Raw genomic sequence first — 19,679 nt, forward strand, 5'->3', positions numbered from 1 at the left:
CAATAATGTCCACTGTCGTTTAAGCCTACATACGCAGAACATAAACTGGTTGTATTAGTCATGTATAGCCCACCCTTCGTGTGTCTTTACCAAATATTGTGAATTATCTAGCTCCTGCTCGTGTATTCGGATGGCCCAAGGTATACAGAAAATGTTTTTAAACAAACCTGCTGAGATCATAGAGCTATAAATGGCTGAGACTCGGAAGTGTTTTGTGGTTATAACAATCCATCAACAGAGGGCGCTATTTACAAATAACAGTCTCCAAATTTTTGGCAACTCTTACGATGCCATGGGTAGGCTACTGCTTGAAGGTCATCACCCACAACATGTGCAGGCGACACCTACTATAACATTTTAAAAGAAATCCAGCCTTCTTTTTATTTGGTCGTTATTATACACAATTTTTTCACATGAGCAGTGAAGTGTATTGCCTGCTGCTAGATGTATAGGGCCTAACTTCATTATGACTGTATAAGCACAGAAACACTTGCTTAGCACTGAATAGCTTTAAAAGAAAATTGGTTACCAGCAACAATTACATTTTAAGTTTACATCGTTGTGATCGGTGGCCCGGGGCTAACTTTTTTTCCCAAAACGACATTGCAATGATTTGGTAAAAGAGCAGGCCAATTTCATTATGACGTAATCTGACGGAAAGAACCAACACAGCGGCAGGGGAAAAACATATTGCAATGCAGTTTTGAAAAAAAATTGCGACCCGGGGTTGGGGGTTGGGGTTGGGGTTGGGACGGGGACGGGGATGGGTTGGGTGTTGGGGTTGGGGCTGGCAATGGGGGGGGGGGGTAATGCTTCTCATACTGTGTTCTTATACGGATTATTTCTCCTATTTGGAACATGTTATTTAACTCTGAAATTTAATGGCAATAAATTAAGTATACATGAGCTTTGATTAGTACATTGCATCGTTAATTTGAGAAATACATTTCACTCATAATTGGTACATACGGGTATGGAAAACGGGTATCATTTTTTATTTCTAAAAAATATTGAATATAGGATGGGGTAAATGGAACCTTTTCAGGAAACATGCTAATTACATTAATTCTCGCATGCGCACGGCCCATGTTGGTTGGCAAACGCCATAGAGTTGTGCACTAAGCAGACGCACAATCACGTCTGCGTCACCATTACCCGTTTATAAAACAGCCCAATCGATGTTCCCTAATTTTTTGCCAACCAAGTTAGTGCGCACTTCATATTCCATGAAAAGGGTACATACGTTTGATGCATAGAGCTATAAACATGCATATAGCTCTATTGTTTGATAGCAATTACTAGTTAACAACAGGGTAGACCACGTGAAGGTTTTCATCTCCCACCCCACAAATGGCAGTTAAAAGTGTCCTTAATACATCGTTCAAGGCAGTGGACACTACTGGTAATTACTCAAAATAATTATTAACATAAAACCTTACTTGGTACTGAGCAATGGGAGAGGTTGATGGTATAAAAACATTGTGAGAAACGGCTCCCTCTGAAATAATTTTCAAAACATTTGATTTCGAGACCTCAACTGTAGAATTTGAGGTCTCGAAATCAAGCGTCTGAAAGCACACAACTTCGTGTGACCATGGTGCGAGCAGGGTGTTTATTCTTTCGTTAATATCTCGCAACTTCGCTGACCGATTGAGCTCAAATTTTATGCACATGATGAGATACACCAACTGTGAAGACTAGTTTTTGACAATTACCAATAGTGTCCACTGTCATTAACACGCTATAAATAAACACTAAAGACAGTGTCACGACCTTGTAATAAAAAATATGTAAAAAAATATGTTTGGTGAATAGATCTATACAAACAAGTTTTATATAGCTCTATTGTTCGATGACAATCAGTTAACAGCAGGGTGGACCACGTGAAGGTTGTCATCTCCCACCCCACAAATAACAGTTAAAGGGAATCTTAATACATCCTTAATGAGTACTCAATAAATAACACTAAAGACAATGTCATGACCTTGTAGTTAAAAATTGTTTGGTGCATAGAGCTATACAAACAAGTATTTATATAGCTCTTTTGTTGGATGACAAATAGTTAACAACAGGGTGGACCACGTGAAGGTTGTCATCTCCCACCCCGCAAATAAATGTTAAAGAAATCTTAATAGATCCTTAATGGTACTAAACACACATTAAATAAACACTAAAGACAATTTCATGACCAATATAATTAAAACATTGGTTTGGTGCATAGAGCTATACAAACAAGTATATATAGCTCTATTGTTTGATGACAATTAGTTAACAACAGGGTGGACCACGTGAAGGTTGTCATCTCCCACCCCATAAATAACAGTTAAAGGAATCTTAATAGATCCTTAATGGTACTGAACAAACATTAAATAAACACTAAAGACAATTTCATGACCAATATAATTAAAACATTGGTTTGGTGCATAGAGCTATACAAACAAGTATATATAGCTCTATTGTTTGATGACAATTAGTTAACAACAGGGTGGACCACGTAAAGGTTGTCATCTCCCACCCCACAAATAACAGTTAAAGGAATCTTAATAGATCCTTAATGTACTAAACACCCTATAAATAAACACTAAAGACAATGTCATGACCTGGTAATTAAAACATTGGTTTGGTGCATAGAGCTATACAAACAAGTATATATAGGTCTATTGTTTGATGACAATTAGTTAACAACAGGGTGGACCACGTGAAGGTTGTCATCTCCCACCCCACAAATAACAGTTAAAGGAATGTTACGAGATCCTTAATGGTACTAAACACACATTAAATAAACACTAAAGACAATTTCATGACCAATATAATTAAAACAATGGTTTGGTGCAAAGAGCTATAGAAACAAGTATTTATATAGCTCTATTGTTTGATGACAATTAGTTAACAACAGGGTGGACCACGTGAAGGTTGTCATCTCCCACCCCACAAATAACAGTTAAAGGAATCTTAATAGATCCTTAAAGGTACTAAACACCCTATAAATAAACACTAAAGACAATGTCATGACCTGGTAATTAAAACATTGGTTTGGTGCATACAGCTATACAAACAAGTATATATAGGTCTATTGTTTGATGACAATTAGTTAACAACAGGGTGGACCACGTGAAGGTTGTCATCTCCCACCCCACAAATAACAGTTAAAGGAATCTTAATAGATCCTTAATGGTACTAAACACACATTAAATAAACACTAAAGACAATTTCATGACCAATATAATTAAAACATTGGTTTGGTGCAAAGAGCTATAGAAACAAGTATTTATACAGCTCTATTTTTTGATGACAATTAGTTACCAACAGGGTGGACCACGTGAAGGTTGTCATCTCCCACCCCACAAATAACGGTTAAAGGAATCTTAATAGATCCTTGATGGTACTAAACACACATTAAATAAACACTAAAGACAATGTCATGACCAATATAATTAAAACATTGGTTTGGTGCATAGAGCTATACAAACAAGTATATATAGCTCTATTGTTCGACGACAATTAGTTAACAACAGGGTGGACCACGTGAAGGTTGTCATCTCCCACCCCACAAATAACAGTTAAAGGAATCTTACGAGATCCTTAATGGTACTAAACACACATTAAATAAACACTCAAGACAATGTCATGACCAATATAATTAAAACATTGGTTTGGTGCATAGAGCTATACAAACAAGTATATATAGCTCTATTGTTTGATGACAATTAGTTAACAACTGAGTGGACCACGTGAAGGTTGTCATCTCCCACCCCACAAATAACAGTTAAAGGAATCTTAATAGATCCTTAATGGTACTAAACACACATTAAATAAACACTAAAGATAATTTCATGACCAATATAATTAAAACATTGGTTTGGTGCAAAGAGCTATAGAAACAAGTATTTATATAGCTCTATTGTTTGATGACAATTAGTTAACAACAGGGTGGACCACGTGAAGGTTGTCATCTCCCACCCCACAAATAACAGTTAAAGGAATCTTAAGAGATCCTTAATGGTACTAAACACACATTAAATAAACACTAAAGACAATGTCATGACCAATATAATTAAAACATTGGTTTGGTGCATAGAGCTATACAAAAAAGTATATAAATTATAGCTCTATTGTTTGATGACAATTAGTTAACAACAGGGTGGACCACGTGAAGGTTGTCATCGCCCACCCCACAAATAACAGTTAAAGGAATATTAAAAGATCCTTAATGGTACGTAACACACATTAAATAAACACTAAAGACAACGTCATGACCAATATAATTAAAACATTGGTTTGGTGCATAGAGCTATACAAACCAATGTTTATATAGCTCTATTGTTTGATGACAATTAGTTAACAACAGGGTGGACCACGTGAAGGTTGTCATCTCCCACCCCACAAATAACAGTTAAAGGAATCTTAAAAGATCCTTAATGGTACGTAGCACACTTTAAATAAACACTAAAGACAATGTCATGACCAATATAATTAAAACATTGGTTTGGTGCATAGAGCTATACAAACAAGTATATATAGCTCTATTGTTTGATGACAATTAGTTAACAACAGAGTGGACCACGTGAAGGTTGTCATCTCCCACCCCACAAATAACAGTTAAAGGAATCTTAATAGATCCTTAATGGTACTAAACACACATTAAATAAACACTAAAGACAATTTCATGACCAATATAATTAAAACATTGGTTTGGTGCAAAGAGCTATAGAAACAAGTTTTTATATAGCTCTATTGTTTGATGACAATTAGTTAACAACAGGGTGGACCACGTTAAGGTTGTCATCTCCCACCCCACAAATAACAGTTAAAGGAATCTTACGAGATCCTTAATGGTACTAAACACACATTAAATAAACACTAAAGACAATTTCATGACAAATATAATTAAAACATTGGTTTGGTGCAAAGAGCTATAGAAACAAGTATTTATATAGCTCTATTGTTTGATGACAATTAGTTAACAACAGGGTGGACCACGTGAAGGCTGTCATCTCCCACCCCACAAATAACAGTTAAAGGAATCTTAATAGATCCTTAATGGTACTAAACACACATTAAATTAACACTAAAGACAATTTCATGACCAATATAATTAAAACATTGGTTTGGTGCATAGAGCTATACAAACAAGTATATATAGCTCTATTGTTTGATGACAAATAGTTAACAACAGGGTGGACCACGTGAAGGTTGTCATCTCCCACCCCACAAATAACAGTTAAAGGAATCTTAATAGATCCTTAATGGTACTAAACACCCTATAAATAAACACTAAAGACAATGTCATGACCTGGTAATTAAAACATTGGTTTGGTGCGTAGAGCTATACAAACAAGTATATATAGGTCTATTGTTTGATGACAATTAGTTAACAACAGGGTGGACCACGTGAAGGTTGTCATCTCCCACCCCACAAATAACAGTTAAAGGAATCTTACGAGATCCTTAATGGTACTAAACAAACATTAAATAAACACTAAAGACAATTTCATGACCAATATAATTAAAACATTGGTTTGGTGCAAAGAGCTATAGAAACAAGTTTTATATAGCTCTATTGTTTGATGACAATTAGTTAACAACAGGGTGGACCACGTGAAGGTTGTCATCTCCCACCCCACAAATAACAGTTAAAGGAATCTTAATAGATCCTTAATGGTACTAAACACACATTAAATAAACACTAAAGACAATTTCATGACCAATATAATTAAAACATTGGTTTGGTGCAAAGTGCTATAGAAACAAGTATTTATATAGCTCTATTGTTTGATGACAATTAGTTAACAACAGGGTGGACCACGTGAATGTTGTCATCTCCCACCCCACAAATAACAGTTAAAGGAATCTTAATAGATCATTAATGGTACTAAACACACATTAAATAAACACTAAAGACAATTTCATGACCAATATAATTAAAACATTGGTTTGGTGCAAAGAGCTATAGAAACAAGTATTTATATAGCTCTATTGTTCGATGACAATTAGTTAACAACAGGGTGGACCACGTGAAGTTTGTCATCTCCCACCCCACAAATAACGGTTAAAGGAATCTTAATAGATCCTTGATGGTACTAAACACACATTAAATAAACACTAAAGACAATGTCATGACCAATATAATTAAAACATTGGTTTGGTGCATAGCGCTATACAAACAAGTATATATAGCTCTATTGTTTGATGACAATTAGTTAACAACAGGGTGGACCACGTGAAGGTTGTCATCTCCCACCCCACAAATAACAGTTAAAGGAATCTTACGAGATCCTTAATGGTACTAAACACACATTAAATAAACACTAAAGACAATGTCATGACCAATATAATTAAAACATTGGTTTGGTGCATAGAGCTATACAAACTAGTATATAAATTATAGCTCTATTGTTTGATGACAATTAGTTAACAACAGGGTGGACCACGTGAAGGTTGTCATCTCCCACCCCACAAATAACAGTTAAAGGAATCTTAAAAGATCCTTAATGGTACTAAGCACACATTAAATAAACACTAAAGACAATGTCATGACCAATATAATTAAAACATTGGTTTGGTGCATATAGAGCTATACAAACAAGTATTATAGAGCTCTATTGTCTGATGACAATTAGTTAACAACAGGGTGGACCACGTGAAGGTTGTCATCTCCCACCCCACAATCAGTTAAAGGGGATCTTTATACATCGTTAAGGGGTACTCAACACACTATAAAAAATCACTAAAGACAACGTCATGACCTTGTAATTAAAACCTTGTTAATGAGAACTCAATTACCCTTAATACCATGGCTCTGTCATGATCTATGTAATTATAAAACCTCTAGTTAATGAGAACTCAAATGACCTTAATGAATACCATGGACAATGTCAAGAACTTTGTAATTATAAAACCTTGTTTATGAGTACTCAAACAAAGACAAGGTCATGAACTTTGACATTACAAACTTTAATTAACCCTATGTGTGTCACAATATTTTACATGTCTTCATACAGTAGATAATAATAATAAAAACATGGTGGCCACCATGTAAGGGTTCCACAGAACAGATACCATATAAGCAATAAGAATAATAAAAATTACAATAGCAATGAAATAAACTTCATCCAGAGTTAAGTATTTTAGCAATGAGGACAAAAACTGTTTCATGTCAACTTCCAAGAATGAATAAAACAGGCCAACGAATAGTGAAATTTACAAAAAAAAAAGATTTTGTGTTATTTTAAATGGGAAAATATCAATCTATCTAGCCTATACCGCTCCATACTGTAGAAGGAAGGTCTCTTCGTCACCATTCCACCTTGATCTTTCTTGTGCTTGTCGCTTCCATGTGAAGCTTCCACGTGAAGCTTCCACATTCTGTTGTGCCGTCCATCCAAGGCCAACTTGATCTGCCTCTTTGTGTTCTTGGGGTTCATTCTGTTATACAATGTGTCCATCTGTTGACATGACGCCTTAGATGAGGTGGTGAAGAAAGAGTTTTCTTCACGTTAATCCTGTAATAATATGATCAAACGTAAAAAAAAAATTTTAACTGTTTTTTTTGTGGTCACTATTATACACTCATCTTTGACCTTTAAACTCATGATTTAACTCAGGTTTTAATTTAAAGGTCAAAGATGAGTGTGTATGATAACCACAAAAATGGCTTTTTATAAAGCATGCATATCTCTCACTCAATGACGCGCCTGCAGTTTAACAATACAGTATTGGTGCAAGGTAATATGGGACTATGTTTTAATTATGAGACGTAAGAAATGTATATTTTCTGCACTTTAATGGATTTCTAAACTTTCAGCTTAAGCTTAGCTAAAAGAGATCCTACCTTCAAACTCCACTTGGGACCCTGGTATGTAGCTGAGAAATACTTTGATGTCCATCTCCTCAAGCCATGATGTATCTCTCTTTGTACTGTGTTGTCACATCTTCATGGTCCATATTGACGGAGGGCAGAAAAGCAGTCGTCACAATCATCTGAAAGAAAATAACAATGTACTCACATTAGGACGAACCATATGAAAACAAATATAGATCATCAGGGTCCATGTTACAACGCTGCTTAAGCTCCACAGGGAACTAAGCACAACATTAATATGCCAAAATACCGTGTCACATGTACAATTTATTACTAGTATCCTGCTTTTGTTTTGGTTAGCAGAAAACTGTTAAGCAATATTTTTTGCTTAAACAGCGAGATGAAATTTGGCCCTGATTACAAAACAGGACGATGCTGAATTAAGAAGAACTTTTTCCACATACGAACATAGTCTTGTTTGTCTACAGAAAAAAATTGTACTCCTTTTGAAGTAGAGAGTGAGGCATCCAGGTACAGTAACAGGTTAATTGCAGCAACTCTGTTGGATGGTTCAGTCAACGTCCCTGTCAGTCATTAAACAGCCAACCTGAATAACACATCAAAAGAAAACTAAAACAAGAAGGTTCTGAATTAATCAGAGCTTTTACAGATTGAAATCATTGTATTTTAAATTATCGAAAAGAAAAATATCTACCTTTTTGAGGTAGAAAGTGAGGCGTCAAGATACAGCAACAGGTCGATTCCAGAAACTCCGTTAGACAGTTCAGTCAACGTCCCGGTCAGTCATCAAGCAGCCAACCTGAATAACACATGAAAAGAAAACTATAAGGAAAAGGTTCTGAATTAAATAGAGCTTTAAACAGATTGGGTTTGTTAAAAACTTCTTTGTCTAAAGAAAAAATATCCACCTTTTGAAGTCAAGAGTAAGGCATCCAGATACAGCAACAGGTCAATTTCAGCAACTCCGTTGGATGGTTCAGTCACATTTCATCATTGCATGAAATAAAAAACAAATACATACAATCAAAAAATACATTTAGAAACCAGGTTTCTTCTCATTAGTTTGGGATTATATTCGGTGCGATAGATGGTGTGGGTGGTTGTTACATATGACCCTGTGAACCATGACGGATGGAGGTGCAAGTTTGGTTAGTCGAGTAATGAATAAAATGGCATACCTTAAGAGATTGTGTAAAAATACTAGTGAATGTAAAAATAACAGAAACAAAATCTACTTGTTGAAGTAGAGACTGAGGCAGCCAGATACAGTGTCAGGTCGTTCCCAGTAACCCCATTAGGCGTTTTAGTCAACATTCCAGTCAGTCATTAAACAGCCAACCTGAATAACACATCAAATACAACTAAAACAGGAAAACGCTGAATTAAATAGAACTTTTACAGATTGATATTGTCCAAAACTTATTTATATAAAAGAAAAAATATCTACCTCAAGAAGTGGAGAGTGAGGCGTCCAGGTACAGCAACAGGTCGATTCCAGCAACTCCGAACGATGGTTCAGTCAATGTCCCGGTGAGACACCAAGCAGCCAACCTGAAGAGCACAACAAAAGAAATCTTTAAAAAAGAAATTTCTGAATTAAAAGGAGCTTTATAAAGATTGGAATTGTTAAAAACTTCTTTATGTAAAGAAACAATATATACTTTTGGAAGTAGTAAGTGGGGCCTCAAAATACAGCAACCGGTCGATTCCAGCAACTCGGTTATGGTTCAGTCAACATCCCGTTCAGTCATCCAGCAGCCAACCTGAATAACATATAAAAAGAAAAACTAAAACAAAGAAGAATCCAAATTAAATAGAGCTTTAAACAGATTGGATTTGTTAAAAACTTCTTTGTCTAAAGAAAAAATATCTACCTTTTGAAGTAGAGAGTGAGGCATCCAGATACAGCGACAGGCCAATTTCAGCAACTCCGTTGGATGGTTCAGTCACATTTCATCATTGCATGAAACAAAAAACAAATACATTCAATCAAAAAATGCATTTAGAAACCAGGTTTCTTCTTATTAGTTTGGGATTATATTCGGTGCGATAGATGGTGTGGGTGGTTGTTACATATGACCCTGTGAACCATGACGGATGGAGGTGAAAGTTTGGCTAGTAGAGTAATGAATAAAATGGCATACCTTCAAAGATTGTGTTTAAAATATTAGTGATGTTTATCTTCATTGTAAAAATAACAGAAACAAAATCTACTAGTTGAAGAAGAGAATCAGGCAGCCAGATACGGCTTCAGGTCGATCCCTGTAACCCCATTAGGCAGTTCAGTCAACGTTCCAGTCAGTCATTAAACAGCCAACCTGAATAACACATCAAATTAAACTAAAACAGGAAAATGCTGAATTAAATAGAGCTATTACAGATTGATGTTGTCCAAAACTTCTTTATCTAAAAGAAAAAATATCTACCTTATGAAGTGGAGAGTGACGCGTCCAGATACAGCAACAGGTGGACTCCAGCAACTCCGATTGATGGTTCAGTCAACGTCCCGGTGAGACATCAAGCAGCCAACCTGAAAAGCACATCAAAAGAAATCTTTAAAAAAGAAGTTTCTGAATTAAATGGAGCTTTAGAAAAATTGGAATTGTTAAAACTTCTTTATCTAAAGAAAAAATATCTACCTTTGGAAGTAGTAAGTGAGGCGTCAAAATACAGCGACAGGTCGATTCCAGCAGCTCGGTTATGGTTCAGTCAACATCCCGTTCAGTCATCAACAGCCAACCTGAATAACATATCAAAAGAAAAATTAAAACAAAGATGGTCCTTAATTAAATAGAGCTGTTACAGCTTGATATTGTCAAAAACTTCTTTATCTAAAGAAAAAATTATCTACCTTTTGAAGTATGAGTGAGGCGAAAAAATACAGCGACAGGTCGGTTCCAGCAACTCCATTAGATGGTTCAGTCAACGCCCCGGTCAGTCATCAAGTAACCAACCTGAATAACATATCAAAAGAAAAATTAAAACAAAGAAGGTCCTGAATTAAATAGAGCTTTAAACAGATTGGATTTATAAAAAACTTCTTTGTCTAAAGAAAAAATATCCACCTTTTGAAGTAGAAAGTGAGGCATCCAGATACAGCGACAGGTCAATTTCAGCAACTCCGTTGGATGGTTCAGTCACATTTCATCATTGCATGAAATAAAAAACAAATACATACAATCAAAAAATACATTTAGAAACCAGGTTTCCTTTTATTAGTTTGGGATTATATTCGGTGCGATAGATGGTGTGGGTGGTTGTTACAAATGACCCTGTGAACCATGACGGATGGAGGTGAAAGTTTGGCTAGTAGAGTAATGAATAAAATGGCATACCTTTAGAGATTGTGTCAAAATACTAGTGATGTTTTTATTGAATGTAAAATTAACAGAAACAAAATCTACTTGTTGAAGTAGAGAACGAGGCAGCCAGATAAAGCGTCAGCTCGATCCCTGTAACCCCATTAGGCGGTTCAGTCAACGTTCCAGTCAGTCATTCAACAGCCAACCTGAATAACACATCAAATACAACTAAAACAGGAAAATGCTGAATTAAATAGAGCTTTTACAGACTGATATTGTCCAAAACTTCTTTATCTCAAAAAAAAGAAATCTACCTTATGAAGTGGAGAGTGAGGCGTCCAGGTACAGCAACAGGTCGATTCCAGCAACTCCATTAGATGGTTCAGTCAATGCCCCGGTCAGTCATCAAGCAGCCAACCTGAATAACATATCAAAAGAAAAATTGAAACAAAGAAGGTCCTCAATTAAATAGAGCTTAAAACAGATTGGATTTGTTAAAAACTTCTTTGTCTAAAGAAAAAATATCCACCTTTTGAAGTAGAGAGTAAGGCATCCAGATACAGCGGCAGGTGCTGAATTAAATAGAGCTTTTACAGACTGATATTGTCCAAAACTTCTTTATCCAAAAGAAAAAATATCTACCTCAAGAAGTGGAGAGTGAGGCGTCCAGGTACAGCAACAGGTCGATTCCAGCAACTCCGATAGATGGTTCAGTCAACGTCCCGGTGAGACACCAAGCAGCCAACCTGAAGAGCACAACAAAAGAAATCTTTAAAAAAGAAATTTCTGAATTAAAAGGAGCTTTATAAAGATTGGAATTGTTAAAAACTTCTTTATGTAAAGAAACAATATATACCTTTGGAAGTAGTAAGTGGGGCCTCAAAATACAGCGACTGGTCGATTCCAGCAACTCGGTTATGGTTCAGTCAACATCCCGTTCAGTCATCCAGCAGCCAACCTGAATAACATATCAAAAGAAAAACTAAAACAAATAAGAATCTAATTTAAATAGAGCTTTAAACAGATTGGATTTGTTAAAAACTTCTTTGTCTAAAGAAAAATTATCTACCTTTTGAAGTAGAGAGTGAGGCATCCAGATACAGCGACAGGCCAATTTCAGCAACTCCGTTGGATGGTTCAGTCACATTTCATCATTGCATGAAACAAAAAACAAATACATACAATCAAAAAATGCATTTAGAAACCAGGTTTCTTCTTGATAGTTTGGGATTATATTCGGTGCGATAGATGGTGTGGGTGGTTGCTACATATGACCCTGTGAACCATGACGGATGGAGGTGAAAGTTTGGCTAGTAGAGTAATGAATAAAATGGCATACCTTTAAAGATTGTGTAAAGATATTAGTGATGTTTTTCTTCATTGTAAAAATAACAGAAACAAAATCTACTAGTTGAAGAAGAGAATCAGGCAGCCAGATACAGCTTCAGGTCGATCCCTGTAACCCCATTAGGCGGTCCAGTCAACATTCCAGTCAGTCATTAAACAGCCAACCTGAATAACACATCAAATTAAACTAAAACAGGAAAATGCTGGATTAAATAGAGCTTTTACAGATTGATATTGTCCAAAACTTCTTTGTCTCAAAGAAAAGAAATCTACCTTATGAAGTTTAGAGTGAGGCGTCCAGCTACAGCAACAGGTCGATTCCAGCAACTCCATTAGATGGTTCAGTCAATGCCCCGGTCAGTCATCAAGCAGCCAACCTGAATAACATATCAAAAGAAAAATTGAAACAAAGAAGGTCCTCAATTAAATAGAGCTTAAAACAGATTGGATTTGTTAAAAACTTCTTTGTCTAAAGAAAAAATATCCACCTTTTGAAGTAGAGAGTAAGGCATCCAGATACAGCGGCAGGTGCTGAATTAAATAGAGCTTTTACAGACTGATATTGTCCAAAACTTCTTTATCTAAAAGAAAAAATATCTACCTCAAGAAGTGGAGAGTGAGGCGTCCAGGTACAGCAACAGGTCGATTCCAGCAACTCCGATAGATGGTTCAGTCAACGTCCCGGTGAGACACCAAGCAGCCAACCTGAAGAGCACAACAAAAGAAATCTTTAAAAAAGAAATTTCTGAATTAAAAGGAGCTTTATAAAGATTGGAATTGTTAAAAACTTCTTTATGTAAAGAAACAATATATACCTTTGGAAGTAGTAAGTGGGGCCTCAAAATACAGCGACTGGTCGATTCCAGCAACTCGGTTATGGTTCAGTCAACATCCCGTTCAGTCATCCAGCAGCCAACCTGAATAACATATCAAAAGAAAAACTAAAACAAATAAGAATCTAAATTAAAGAGCTTTAAACAGATTGGATTTGTTAAAAACTTCTTTGTCTAAAGAAAAATTATCTACCTTTTGAAGTAGAGAGTGAGGCATCCAGATACAGCGACAGGCCAATTTCAGCAACTCCGTTGGATGGTTCAGTCACATTTCATCATTGCATGAAACAAAAAACAAATACATACAATCAAAAAATGCATTTAGAAACCAGGTTTCTTCTTATTAGTTTGGGATTATATTCGGTGCGATAGATGGTGTGGGTGGTTGTTACATATGACCCTGTGAACCATGACGGAGGAGGTGCAAGTTTGGCAAGTAGAGTAATGAAAAAAATGGCATACCTTTAGAGATTGTGTCAAAATACTAGTGATGTTTTTCTTGAATGTAAAAATAACAGAAACAAAATCTACTAGTTAAAGAAGAGAATGAGGCAGCCAGATACAGCGTCAGGTCAATCCCTGTAACCCCATTAGGCGGTTCAGTCAACGTTCCAGTCAGTCATTAAACAGCCAACCTGAATAACACATCAAATACAACTAAAACAGGAAAATGCTGGATTAAATAGAGCTTTTACAGATTGATATTGTCCAAAACTTCTTTATCTCAAAGAAAAGATATCTACCTTATGAAGTGGAGAGTGAGGCGTCCAGACACAACAACAGGTCGATTCCAGCAACTCCGAACGATGGTTCAGTCAATGTCCCGGTGAGACATCAAGCAGCCAACCTGAAAAGCACATCAAAAAAAATCTTTAAAAAAGAAGTTTCTGAATTAAACGGAGCTTTATAAAGATTGGCATTGTTAAAAACTTCTTTATCTAAAGAAAAAATTATCTACCTTTTGAAGTATAAGTGAGGCGAAAAAATACAGCGACAGGTCGATTCCAACCACTCCATTAGATGGTTCAGTCGACGCCCCGGTCAGTCATCAAGTAACCAACCTGAATAACATATCAAAAGAAAAATTAAAACAAAGAAGGTCCTGAATTAAATAGAGCTTTAAACAGATTGGATTTATAAAAAACTTCTTTGTCTAAAGAAAAATATCCACCTTTTGAAGTAGAAAGTGAGGCATCCAGATACAGCGACAGGTCAATTTCAGCAACTCCGTTGGATGGTTCAGTCACATTTCATCATTGCATGAAATAAAAAACAAATACATACAATCAAAAAATACATTTAGAAACCAGGTTTCCTTTTATTAGTTTGGGATTATATTCGGTGCGATAGATGGTGTGGGTGATTGTTACATATGACCCTGTGAACCATGACGGATGGAGGTGAAAGTTTGGCTAGTAGAGTAATGAATAAAATGGCATACCTTTAGAGATTGTGTCAAAATACTAGTGATGTTTTTATTGAATGTAAAATTAACAGAAACAAAATCTACTTGTTGAAGTAGAGAACGAGGCAGCCAGATAAAGCGTCAGCTCGATCCCTGTAACCCCATTAGGCGGTTCAGTCAACGTTCCAGTCAGTCATTAAACAGCCAACCTGAATAACACATCAAATACAACTAAAACAGGAAAATGCTGAATTAAATAGAGCCTTTACAGACTGATATTGTCCAAAACTTCTTTATCTAAAAGAAAAAATATCTACCTCAAGAAGTGGAGAGTGAGGCGTCCAGGTACAGCAACAGGTCGATTCCAGCAACTCCGATAGATGGTTCAGTCAACGTCCCGGTGAGACACCAAGCAGCCAACCTGAAGAGCACAACAAAAGAAATCTTTAAAAAAGAAATTTCTGAATTAAAAGGAGCTTTATAAAGATTGGAATTGTTAAAAACTTCTTTATGTAAAGAAACAATATATACCTTTGGAAGTAGTAAGTGGGGCCTCAAAATACAGCGACTGGTCGATTCCAGCAACTCGGTTATGGTTCAGTCAACATCCCGTTCAGTCATCCAGCAGCCAACCTGAATAACATATCAAAAGAAAAACTAAAACAAATAAGAATCTAAATTAAATAGAGCTTTAAACAGATTGGATTTGTTAAAAACTTCTTTGTCTAAAGAAAAATTATCTACCTTTTGAAGTAGAGAGTGAGGCATCCAGATACAGCGACAGGCCAATTTCAGCAACTCCGTTGGATGGTTCAGTCACATTTCATCATTGCATGAAACAAAAACAAATACATACAATCAAAAAATGCATTTAGAAACCAGGTTTCTTCTTATTAGTTTGGGATTATATTCGGTGCGATAGATGGTGTGGGTGGTTGCTACATATGACCCTGTGAACCATGACGGATGGAGGTGAAAGTTTGGCTAGTAGAGTAATGAATAAAATGGCATACCTTTAAAGATTGTGTAAAGATATTAGTGATGTTTTTCTTCATTGTAAAAATAACAGAAACAAAATCTACTAGTTGAAGAAGAGAATCAGGCAGCCAGATACAGCTTCAGGTCGATCCCTGTAACCCCATTAGGCGGTCCAGTCAACATTCCAGTCAGTCATTAAACAGCCAACCTGAATAACACATCAAATTAAACTAAAACAGGAAAATGCTGGATTAAATAGAGCTTTTACAGATTGATATTGGCCAAAACTTCTTTGTCTCAAAGAAAAGAAATCTACCTTATGAAGTGGAGAGTGAGGCGTCCAGCTACAGCAACAGGTCGATTCCAGCAACTCCATTAGATGGTTCAGTCAATGCCCCGGTCAGTCATCAAGCAGCCAACCTGAATAACATATCAAAAGAAAAATTGAAACAAAGAAGGTCCTCAATTAAATAGAGCTTAAAACAGATTGGATTTGTTAAAAACTTCTTTGTCTAAAGAAAAAATATCCACCTTTTGAAGTAGAGAGTAAGGCATCCAGATACAGCGGCAGGTGCTGAATTAAATAGAGCTTTTACAGACTGATATTGTCCAAAACTTCTTTATCTAAAAGAAAAAATATCTACCTCAAGAAGTGGAGAGTGAGGCGTCCAGGTACAGCAACAGGTCGATTCCAGCAACTCCGATAGATGGTTCAGTCAACGTCCCGGTGAGACACCAAGCAGCCAACCTGAAGAGCACAACAAAAGAAATCTTTAAAAAAGAAATTTCTGAATTAAAAGGAGCTTTATAAAGATAGGAATTGTTAAAAACTTCTTTATGTAAAGAAACAATATATACCTTTGGAAGTAGTAAGTGGGGCCTCAAAATACAGCGACTGGTCGATTCCAGCAACTCGGTTATGGTTCAGTCAACATCCCGTTCAGTCATCCAGCAGCCAACCTGAATAACATATCAAAAGAAAAACTAAAACAAATAAGAATCTAAATTAAAGAGCTTTAAACAGATTGGATTTGTTAAAAACTTCTTTGTCTAAAGAAAAATTATCTACCTTTTGAAGTAGAGAGTGAGGCATCCAGATACAGCGACAGGCCAATTTCAGCAACTCCGTTGGATGGTTCAGTCACATTTCATCATTGCATGAAACAAAAAACAAATACATACAATCAAAAAATGCATTTAGAAACCAGGTTTCTTCTTATTAGTTTGGGATTATATTCGGTGCGATAGATGGTGTGGGTGGTTGTTACATATGACCCTGTGAACCATGACGGAGGAGGTGCAAGTTTGGCAAGTAGAGTAATGAAAAAAATGGCATACCTTTAGAGATTGTGTCAAAATACTAGTGATGTTTTTCTTGAATGTAAAAATAACAGAAACAAAATCTACTAGTTAAAGAAGAGAATGAGGCAGCCAGATACAGCGTCAGGTCAATCCCTGTAACCCCATTAGGCGGTTCAGTCAACGTTCCAGTCAGTCATTAAACAGCCAACCTGAATAACACATCAAATACAACTAAAACAGGAAAATGCTGGATTAAATAGAGCTTTTACAGATTGATATTGTCCAAAACTTCTTTATCTCAAAGAAAAGATATCTACCTTATGAAGTGGAGAGTGAGGCGTCCAGACACAACAACAGGTCGATTCCAGCAACTCCGAACGATGGTTCAGTCAATGTCCCGGTGAGACATCAAGCAGCCAACCTGAAAAGCACATCAAAAAAAATCTTTAAAAAAGAAGTTTTTGAATTAAACGGAGCTTTATAAAGATTGGCATTGTTAAAAACTTCTTTATCTAAAGAAAAAATTATCTACCTTTTGAAGTATAAGTGAGGCGAAAAAATACAGCGACAGGTCGATTCCAACCACTCCATTAGATGGTTCAGTCGACGCCCCGGTCAGTCATCAAGTAACCAACCTGAATAACATATCAAAAGAAAAATTAAAACAAAGAAGGTCCTGAATTAAATAGAGCTTTAAACAGATTGGATTTATAAAAAACTTCTTTGTCTAAAGAAAAATATCCACCTTTTGAAGTAGAAAGTGAGGCATCCAAATACAGCGACAGGTCAATTTCAGCAACTCCGTTGGATGGTTCAGTCACATTTCATCATTGCATGAAATAAAAAACAAATACATACAATCAAAAAATACATTTAGAAACCAGGTTTCCTTTTATTAGTTTGGGATTATATTCGGTGCGATAGATGGTGTGGGTGGTTGTTACATATGACCCTGTGAACCATGACGGATGGAGGTGAAAGTTTGGCTAGTAGAGTAATGAATAAAATGGCATACCTTTAGAGATTGTGTCAAAATACTAGTGATGTTTTTATTGAATGTAAAATTAACAGAAACAAAATCTACTTGTTGAAGTAGAGAACGAGGCAGCCAGATAAAGCGTCAGCTCGATCCCTGTAACCCCATTAGGCGGTTCAGTCAACGTTCCAGTCAGTCATTAAACAGCCAACCTGAATAACACATCAAATACAACTAAAACAGGAAAATGCTGAATTAAATAGAGCCTTTACAGACTGATATTGTCCAAAACTTCTTTATCTAAAAGAAAAAATATCTACCTCAAGAAGTGGAGAGTGAGGCGTCCAGGTACAGCAACAGGTCGATTCCAGCAACTCCGATAGATGGTTCAGTCAACGTCCCGGTGAGACACCAAGCAGCCAACCTGAAGAGCACAACAAAAGAAATCTTTAAAAAAGAAATTTCTGAATTAAAAGGAGCTTTATAAAGATTGGAATTGTTAAAAACTTCTTTATGTAAAGAAACAATATATACCTTTGGAAGTAGTAAGTGGGGCCTCAAAATACAGCGACTGGTCGATTCCAGCAACTCGGTTATGGTTCAGTCAACATCCCGTTCAGTCATCCAGCAGCCAACCTGAATAACATATCAAAAGAAAAACTAAAACAAATAAGAATCTAAATTAAATAGAGCTTTAAACAGATTGGATTTGTTAAAAACTTCTTTGTCTAAAGAAAAATTATCTACCTTTTGAAGTAGAGAGTGAGGCATCCAGATACAGCGACAGGCCAATTTCAGCAACTCCGTTGGATGGTTCAGTCACATTTCATCATTGCATGAAACAAAAAACAAATACATACAATCAAAAAATGCATTTAGAAACCAGGTTTCTTCTTATTAGTTTGGGATTATATTCGGTGCGATAGATGGTGTGGGTGGTTGCTACATATGACCCTGTGAACCATGACGGATGGAGGTGAAAGTTTGGCTAGTAGAGTAATGAATAAAATGGCATACCTTTAAAGATTGTGTAAAGATATTAGTGATGTTTTTCTTCATTGTAAAAATAACAGAAACAAAATCTACTAGTTGAAGAAGAGAATCAGGCAGCCAGATACAGCTTCAGGTCGATCCCTGTAACCCCATTAGGCGGTCCAGTCAACATTCCAGTCAGTCATTAAACAGCCAACCTGAATAACACATCAAATTAAACTAAAACAGGAAAATGCTGGATTAAATAGAGCTTTTACAGATTGATATTGTCCAAAACTTCTTTGTCTCAAAGAAAAGAAATCTACCTAATGAAGTGGAGAGTGAGGCGTCCAGCTACAGCAACAGGTCGATTCCAGCAACTCCATTAGATGGTTCAGTCAATGCCCCGGTCAGTCATCAAGCAGCCAACCTGAATAACATATCAAAAGAAAAATTGAAACAAAGAAGGTCCTCAATTAAATAGAGCTTAAAACAGATTGGATTTGTTAAAAACTTCTTTGTCTAAAGAAAAAATATCCACCTTTTGAAGTAGAGAGTAAGGCAACCAGATACAGCGGCAGGTGCTGAATTAAATAGAGCTTTTACAGACTGATATTGTCCAAAACTTCTTTATCTAAAAGAAAAAATATCTACCTCAAGAAGTGGAGAGTGAGGCGTCCAGGTACAGCAACAGGTCGATTCCAGCAACTCCGATAGATGGTTCAGTCAACGTCCCGGTGAG

At 36.2% G+C, this 19,679-nt stretch overlaps 1 long non-coding RNA gene across 1 annotated transcript; it reads right to left on the bottom strand.

Moving 5' to 3' along the window:
• Positions 1-6,718: 6,718 nt before the first annotated feature.
• LOC139933894 (uncharacterized) lies at positions 6,719-8,809 on the bottom strand. The gene is made up of 4 exons (XR_011785647.1): positions 8,731-8,809; positions 8,517-8,621; positions 7,832-7,980; positions 6,719-7,502 (listed from the first exon to the last, which is right to left on the bottom strand). It is a non-coding gene; the product is annotated as an uncharacterized lncRNA (long non-coding RNA).
• Positions 8,810-19,679: the final 10,870 nt, after the last annotated feature.

This window comes from Asterias amurensis, chromosome 2, assembly GCF_032118995.1.
Source record: "Asterias amurensis chromosome 2, ASM3211899v1".
Lineage (NCBI taxonomy): Eukaryota > Metazoa > Echinodermata > Asteroidea > Forcipulatida > Asteriidae > Asterias > Asterias amurensis.